The sequence below is a fragment of the Eschscholzia californica genome, unplaced genomic scaffold (assembly GCF_041429995.1).
Source record: "Eschscholzia californica isolate CP2 unplaced genomic scaffold, dmEscCali1.0.p SCAF_4, whole genome shotgun sequence".
NCBI classification, from domain to species: domain Eukaryota; kingdom Viridiplantae; phylum Streptophyta; class Magnoliopsida; order Ranunculales; family Papaveraceae; genus Eschscholzia; species Eschscholzia californica.
The window spans coordinates 7,416,451-7,424,539 of NW_028238461.1; the positions used below are offsets into that span (position 1 = coordinate 7,416,451).

General features: G+C 32.1%; 2 long non-coding RNA genes across 2 annotated transcripts; both read left to right on the forward strand.

Annotated features, from left to right (window-relative positions):
* The first annotated feature begins 4,217 nt into the window (after positions 1 to 4,217).
* Positions 4,218 to 4,975, forward strand: LOC147542187 (uncharacterized). The gene is made up of 2 exons (XR_015223503.1): positions 4,218 to 4,574; positions 4,689 to 4,975. It is a non-coding gene; the product is annotated as an uncharacterized LOC147542187 (long non-coding RNA).
* Positions 4,976 to 6,817: 1,842 nt separating this feature from the next.
* Positions 6,818 to 7,575, forward strand: LOC147542188 (uncharacterized). The gene is made up of 2 exons (XR_015223591.1): positions 6,818 to 7,174; positions 7,289 to 7,575. It is a non-coding gene; the product is annotated as an uncharacterized LOC147542188 (long non-coding RNA).
* Positions 7,576 to 8,089: the final 514 nt, after the last annotated feature.

Consider the following 8,089-nt stretch of genomic DNA (forward strand, 5'->3'; position numbering starts at 1 on the left):
TTTGAGTTTATAGTCCAAAAAACGGGTCCTAATAGGAGATATAGTCCTCTATAATCCTATAAAGGGTTTCAAAACCAAAATAATAATATAAATGGATATCTAGTCCATTTGGTCTCATCTAGAGAGAAAACACAAATCCCTAGAATACCAAATAAATCATAATTCCTAATCTAACCTTACTCATATATTATAACTGATTTATCTTCAAAATCCATAAAGATCTTTTTCCATTTTTATCTCCCACATTCTCTCTCCAATCACGTTTCTAAACAAAAAAAAAAAAAAATATTATAACTGATTTATCTTCAAAATCCATAAAGATCTTCTTCCATTTTTATCTCCCACATTCTCTCTCTAATCACGTTTCTAAACAAAAAAAATATATACTATAACTGATTTATCTTCAAAATCCATAAAGATCTTCTTCCATTTTTATCTCCCACACTCCCTCTCCAATCACGTTTCTAAACAAAGAAACGTGATTCATTATTTTCAGTAACCGAAACTTCTTTATTCTCTCTTTCTAAATCCGATTTCACATAACAAAACCTCCGTTAAACTCAGAAATCTTGTTTCATCTTCATTAGATTGTTTTTTAAACATTCGTCTTCTAATCCAATACACAAGCTCAGAACTCCATTTCCATTTATATCTCTTCATATCAAGTTTATTTTCAAGATCTACAGTTTCATCTTATTATATGGTAAGGAACCATCTTTCAAATTTATATTTTCGCTTAACATCTTCTAACATTTATATGATTTTGTTTATAAATGGTTGTAATCACTTTATCATTGAATCATCATGTCATATTTCATTAGATTTAGTTTTCCTATTAATAATAAATCGTTTTAATTATTTTGTTTACAAACCAGATTTTAATCTCTTTCTAAAACCGAAACATCTTTCATTCTCTTTTTCATACAGACTTGATTTTCTGATATTAGGTTTTTTATTTTCTGACATTTCTTCACATCAGAACTTTGCATCCGTACAATTTTCTATCAAAATATTATTCCGTACGGTTTCTCCTAACATAATGTACATTATAAGTAATTCGTATTAAATTTTTCATACTTTAAAGTACATTACGCCAATTTCGGCCGTATTGCAATTGTATAACAGAATGTAAAATATATGTAATCTGTTAACAGCTATACATACTTTAGCAGCCTTATTTAAAAAGAATGTTTAATTATTCATAAAGTACGTATAATTGAGTAATATCTGAAATAATACATGTAATTTATAGCAAATTACACATATTTGTGTTATATTACAGTGTCAATGTGATTCAAACTAAAATACTATTTATCTCCAACACATGTTGAAGTTTATCAAACATTATGGATAATTTATTCATTGTTTAATGTCGTTTATGATAAATTATAAGTTTTTTTAACTAATGTACATATTTTTTTTTTATTGTAGTAAACCAGCATTGATGGAATTTCCTACAGAATCATCATATAAACTATAGAAGTATAAATTACGATGAAGAAGATTGTTTCTATGATCCTGTTTGGATAACGGAGTCTTATGTGAAGACTTACAAGGAACATATAAGTCCCGCCCCTAACTTTGATGAACCACGTACATTTAATGAAGAGTCAAATACACTACCATGTTTGATTCGCCGTAGACCTGGAAGACCAAAGACAGTAAGGATTGAGAGATCGGGCAACATTCCAACGGAGTTTGTTTTTAAGTTACCTAGTCTACTATGTTATTTTCATTTACAATAAAACACAGATTATTGTTCAATAAAATTTCATTTCAGTTGTACAAAGGTTGTGTTATTTACTATACAGTATACATAATTTATGATAAATCACATACTTTATTACAAATAACATGATTTCAGATTTACATTTCCTAACATGTTACCATAATTTATGGTACATAATGGACATGTACGCGTAAAAAACAAGTAATTTATGTTAGAAAATAATCTGAGTATTCAATAGTACATAATGGACATGCCACACATACATATGATAAATTACGTTGTATACATGACAAACGATGGTTTCCTCGTCATAAATAACACATAATTTACGAACTTGTTTCATAATTTGTATTCGATGTGTATTTATGTATAAGTAAAAATGAAAGTTAAGTGAGAGAAAGTTGATATATATGTTTTGAATATTAACCCACAAATCACGCAAATTGATCTCAGAAAATATACTCTTTCCAAATATGAAAGTTAAGTGAGAGAAAGTGATATATAGATTTGGTTTCCAAATCTGAAAGGATGAGAGAGAAAATCTGTTTTGGAAAATATCCATTTTCCAAATCTGTTTTGGAAAATCTGTTTTGGAAAATATCCTATCCGTTACTTCCAATAAAAACACCCAAATCACGTCCAAATCTTGCTTTTCCAGATTCTTTCTGCCCCCAAACTAAAAACCCGTGAAATATGAAGGTGGGACATTGACGGGACTATGTTTTAGAAAGTGAGGGTTTTTATGTCTAAATGGTAAAAGGACTAAAAATCCATTTTTTGAGAAGATTGGATCCTAAACCCTTTTTGAACATTATTTTGGACTATACACCCATGGACTCGTAAAAATTACTTTTTTTTTAATGGAAATGGAGTTTATAATTAATCAACTTAAAGAATTCTTGATTGTTTAAATTCCGACGCACTTTAAGCGTTATTTTAGAGCTTTAAATGATTATGAAGAATTTTTTTCACATGGTAGTGATCCTCGTTTTGCTTTTTTACCTCGGAGCTTTTCCGGAAGATCGCGGGTTTGGGGTAAAAAAAGATCTTGGGGCATAAAAACTTAGTCAATCAACATTGACATTGGGGGATTCTTTACTTTTAGCCCTAAAGTTTTCTTGATCGAAATTCACCCCTTAATATTTGTCTCCAAATGTCGATCTTTCTATTTCTTTCTCTCTTCTTTTTTTTCTCTCTCTATCTTGTTGCTTTCTCTTGTTGCTGTCTATGACTCTCAATTGTAGTCTTAGTGGCGGCTCTGTATCTTTCCCCATCCTTTGATCTCCCTCTTCCGGTCTCTCTCCCGCCTTTGTCCCCTCTCAAGCTCCCCTATGTCACGATCTCTTAAGATCTCCCTTACAATCTCTCTAGATATTTCTCTCTTATCTAAGTTGCTCTCTTATTTTCCTGGGAATCTTAATCTCCCTCTCTCTCACTCACACACACGTAGTTCATGTGCGGTGAAGTGTTAAGTTCGCCGGAACCTGACGTCGAGGAGAGTTTATAAAGAAATCATGCTCGAAGGTTTTATGGTTCGTCGGCAACAACGTTTCATGGCTTACTAACCATGGATGTGTCGTGGTTGGGTGGCTAAAAAACATTTTGTGGCCGGTTGATAAAAAAATCTGAAACCCTAGAGGTTGGTTTTGAAACCCTTCCCGAGGTCAAGGGCTTCCTAGAAGAGCTAGAAATATAGGCATCGAGATAGATATCTACAGAGCGAGAAAGAGAGACAGAAAGAGAGAGACTTTTTAAAGAAAAAAAGAGGGTTGATCTATTTTGTATAAAGATCGATCTATAACCGGAGAAAGGGAGCGAGAGAGAGAGAACTTAAAGAGAAAAAAAATGGTTCGCGATGTGAGAGAAATAAAAGGAAGGTACTTTTAGAAAGTCAAAAACTCTAACTGTCAATGGACAGAAAAGTAAAAAATTTTTCATCTAAATATTTTGCTAAAGAAGGGTGCTAGGCAAGAAGCTGGTCATAAAATAGGGGTCCATTAAGAAAGTGGTCATATATTTTATATATATGCTAAGAAGTCTTCATTTTAAATAAGACGAGTCTTTCATTTTAAATGTTTTAATTTTAATATACTTATAAACAACTACAAGTATATTTAAATACTTGCATTTAGTAGACTATTATAGAGCCTCAGGTTTTTTTGTTCCATCTTAATTCTTAGAAATTTATGTTGTGGGTCCTTATCCCAATTTTTATGACTTCCATTAAACTAATAAGTCTCCCTTTTTTATTGTAAATTATTTTTTTATCATCATTATTTGGTTGAAACTTAAAACTCCATGTATTCGAGACTTCATCTGTATCTTCTCAAGTAGTGAGTCATATTTGATTTCAAAACATACAGTTTGTTGATATTTATTAGTAAATTAACTAATTGGATATCCACATTTTCCCTTTAATTTAATTCATTCGCAAACATGTGAACTAAAACCTCCATAGTTTTATGTCTATATATAGATGTTTCATATCACCTTCTAAGATAGGTTGTCTTCGAGAGTAGAAAATAGAGTTCATAGGATAACATACGAAAAGGAAGAGATGGGAGACAAAAATAAGTTTGTGGAGGAGTATTATTTTGCATTTGATAATACTCCTTTTGATCTATGGAAATTTTATGAGTGCGATGCGACTCTTTCTTTAAACGGGACGAAAATTATCGGAAATAACAACATTAAGGAAAAGTTGGTAAATGAGTTCACTCCATGCGGCCACAAAATTAATAAAGTTATTAGTACCCACGAGTTTCGCGGTACCACCAGTGAAACAAATATAAAGGTTTTCGGCACAATTCAATTCTCAAATGCTAAAGACAAAAGTTTCGAACAGGTTTTTGTAACTAGTGGTGTTGTTGTAGAATTCTTATTGCATTATGTATTTAGTTCGAAAGATTATTGATTTCTTTAAATATTTAACTTTTCTGACTTGTGGTATATTTTGCAGCACTTCCATCTAAAGCGATATGAGGATGAGGAAAAGTTTCGCGCTATGCATGACATACTCGATACCAAAGATCAAGAAGAAAAAGCTTGACGAAGCTTCTCCACATGACATACATAGTGAATGGATGCTTGGTTACCTAAAACGTATTGTTAAGTATAAGACCTGTTGTGTTCCCAAAAATAAATTTGACATATATGTCAAAATAATGGTGATAAATAAATAATCTTTTGGAATACTTATGTATTTGAATTGTTGTGCATCTATATAATTTGGGTTTCGGTGTGTTATATTTATTAATTTTTATTTTCCTGTATTTATCTTTTAACTGTTGTGTTATGAAAATCAATAATTTCGTGTGTTTGACCAATGCAAGTTTTTGACTAGGATAAATGTTCATTCAGTTTATTTTTAACATATGCTTAGTCTTCCCACAAGCATACTGAAACAACAATTATTCAGGGTGCACGCTTTCACATGATAAAAAAATTAATTAGAAGCCAATAAAAATTATTTTTTTAAATGGAAATGGAGTTTAAAATTAATCAACTTAAAGAATTCTTGATTGTTTAAATTCCGACGCACTATAAGCGTTATTTTAGAGCTTTAAATGATTATGAAGAATTTTTTTCACATGGTAGTGATCCTCGTTTCGCTTTTTACCTCGGAGCTTTTCCGGAAGATCGCGGGTTTGGGGTAAAAAAAGATCTTGGGCCATAAAAACTTAGTCAATCAACATTGACTTTGGGGGATTCTTTACTTTTTGCCCTAAAGTTTACGTGATCGAAATTCACCCCTTAATCTTTGTTCCTAATGTCGATCTTTCAATTTCCTTCTTTTTTTTTCCTTTCTCTCTTGCTGCTCTCTCTTGTTGCTTTCTCTTGTTGCTGTCTATGACTCTCAATTGTAGTCTCAGTGGCGGCTCTGTATCTTTCCCCATCCTTTGATCTCCCTCTTCCGATCTCTCTCCCGCCTTTGTCCCCTCTCTAGCTCCCCTATCTCACGATCTCTTAAGATCTCCCTTACAATCTCTCTAGATATTTCTCTCTTATCTAAGTTGCTCTCTTATTTTCCTGGAAATCTTAATCTCCCTCTCTCTCACTCACACACACGTAGTTCATGTGCGGTGAAGTGTTAAGTTCGCCGGAACCTGACGTCGAGGAGAGTTTATAAAGAAATCATGCTCGAAGGTTTTATGGTTCGTCGGCAACAAAATGTTTCATGGCTTACTAACCATGGATGTTTCGTGGCTGGGTGGCTAAAAAATATTTTGTGGCCGGTTGATCAAAAAATCTGAAACCCTAGAGATGGGTTTTTAAACTCTTCCCGAGGTCAAGGGGTTCCTAGAAGAGCTAGAAATATAGGCATCGAGATAGATATCTACAGAGCGAGAAAGAGAGACCAAAAGAGAGAGAGTTGATCTATTTTGTGTAAAGATAGATCTATAACCGGAGAAAGGGAGGGAGAGAGAGAACTTAAAGAGAAAAAAATGGTTCGCGATGTGAGAGAAATAAAAGGAGGGTATTTTTAGAAAGTCAAAAACTTTAACAGTCAATGGACAGAAAAGTGAAACGTTTGTCATCTAAAAATTTTGCTAAAGAAGGGTGCTAGGCAAGAAGCTGGTCATAAAATAGGGGTCCATTAAGAAAGTGGTCATATATTTTATATATATGCTAAGAAGTCTTCATTTTAAATAAGACGAGTCTTTCATTTTAAATGTTTTAATTTTAATATACTTATAAACAACTACAAGTATATTTAAATACTTGCATTTAGTAGACTATTATAGAGCCTCAGGTTTTTTTGTTCCATCTTAATTCTTAGAAATTTATGTTGTGGGTCCTTATCCCAATTTTTATGACTTCCATTAAACTAATAAGTCTCCCTTTTTTATTGTAAATTATTTTTTTATCATTATTATTTGGTTGAAACATAAAACTCCATGTATTCGAGACATCATCTGTATCTTCTCAAGTAGTGAGTCGTATTTGATTTCAAAACATACAGTTTGTTGATATTTATTAGTAAATTAACTAATTGGATATCCACATTTTCCCTTTAATTTAATTCATTCGCAAACATGTGAACTAAAACCTCCATAGTTTTATGTCTATATATAGATGTTTCATATCACCTTCTAAGATAGGTTGTCTTCGAGAGTAGAAAATAGAGTTCATAGGATAACATACGAAAAGGAAGAGATGGGAGACAAAAATAAGTTTGTGGAGGAGTATTATTTTGCATTTGATAATACTCCTTTTGATCTATGGAAATTTTATGAGTGCGATGCGACTCTTTCTTTAAACGGGACGAAAATTATCGGAAATAACAACATTAAGGAAAAGTTGGTAAATGAGTTCACTCCATGCGGCCACAAAATTAATAAAGTTATTAGTACCCACGAGTTTCGCGGTACCACCAGTGAAACAAATATAAAGGTTTTCGGCACAATTCAATTCTCAAATGCTAAAGACAAAAGTTTCGAACAGGTTTTTGTAACTAGTGGTGTTGTTGTAGAATTCTTATTGCATTATGTATTTAGTTCGAAAGATTATTGATTTCTTTAAATATTTAACTTTTCTGACTTGTGGTATATTTTGCAGCACTTCCATCTAAAGCGATATGAGGATGAGGAAAAGTTTCGCGCTATGCATGACATACTCGATACCAAAGATCAAGAAGAAAAAGCTTGACGAAGCTTCTCCACATGACATACATAGTGAATGGATGCTTGGTTACCTAAAACGTATTGTTAAGTATAAGACCTGTTGTGTTCCCAAAAATAAATTTGACATATATGTCAAAATAATGGTGATAAATAAATAATCTTTTGGAATACTTATGTATTTGAATTGTTGTGCATCTATATAATTTGGGTTTCGGTGTGTTATATTTATTAATTTTTATTTTCCTGTATTTATCTTTTAACTGTTGTGTTAAGAAAATCAATAATTTCGTGTGTTTGACCAATGCAAGTTTTTGACTAGGATAAATGTTCATTCAGTTTATTTTTAACATATGCTTAGTCTTCCCACAAGCATACTGAAACAACAATTATTCAGGGTGCACGCTTTCACATGATAAAAAAATTAATTAGAAGCCAATAAAAATTATTTTTTTAAATGGAAATGGAGTTTAAAATTAATCAACTTAAAGAATTCTTGATTGTTTAAATTCCGACGCACTATAAGCGTTATTTTAGAGCTTTAAATGATTATGAAGAATTTTTTTCACATGGTAGTGATCCTCGTTTCGCTTTTTACCTCGGAGCTTTTCCGGAAGATCGCGGGTTTGGGGTAAAAAAAGATCTTGGGCCATAAAAACTTAGTCAATCAACATTGACTTTGGGGGATTCTTTACTTTTTGCCCTAAAGTTTACGTGATCGAAATTCACCCCTTAATCT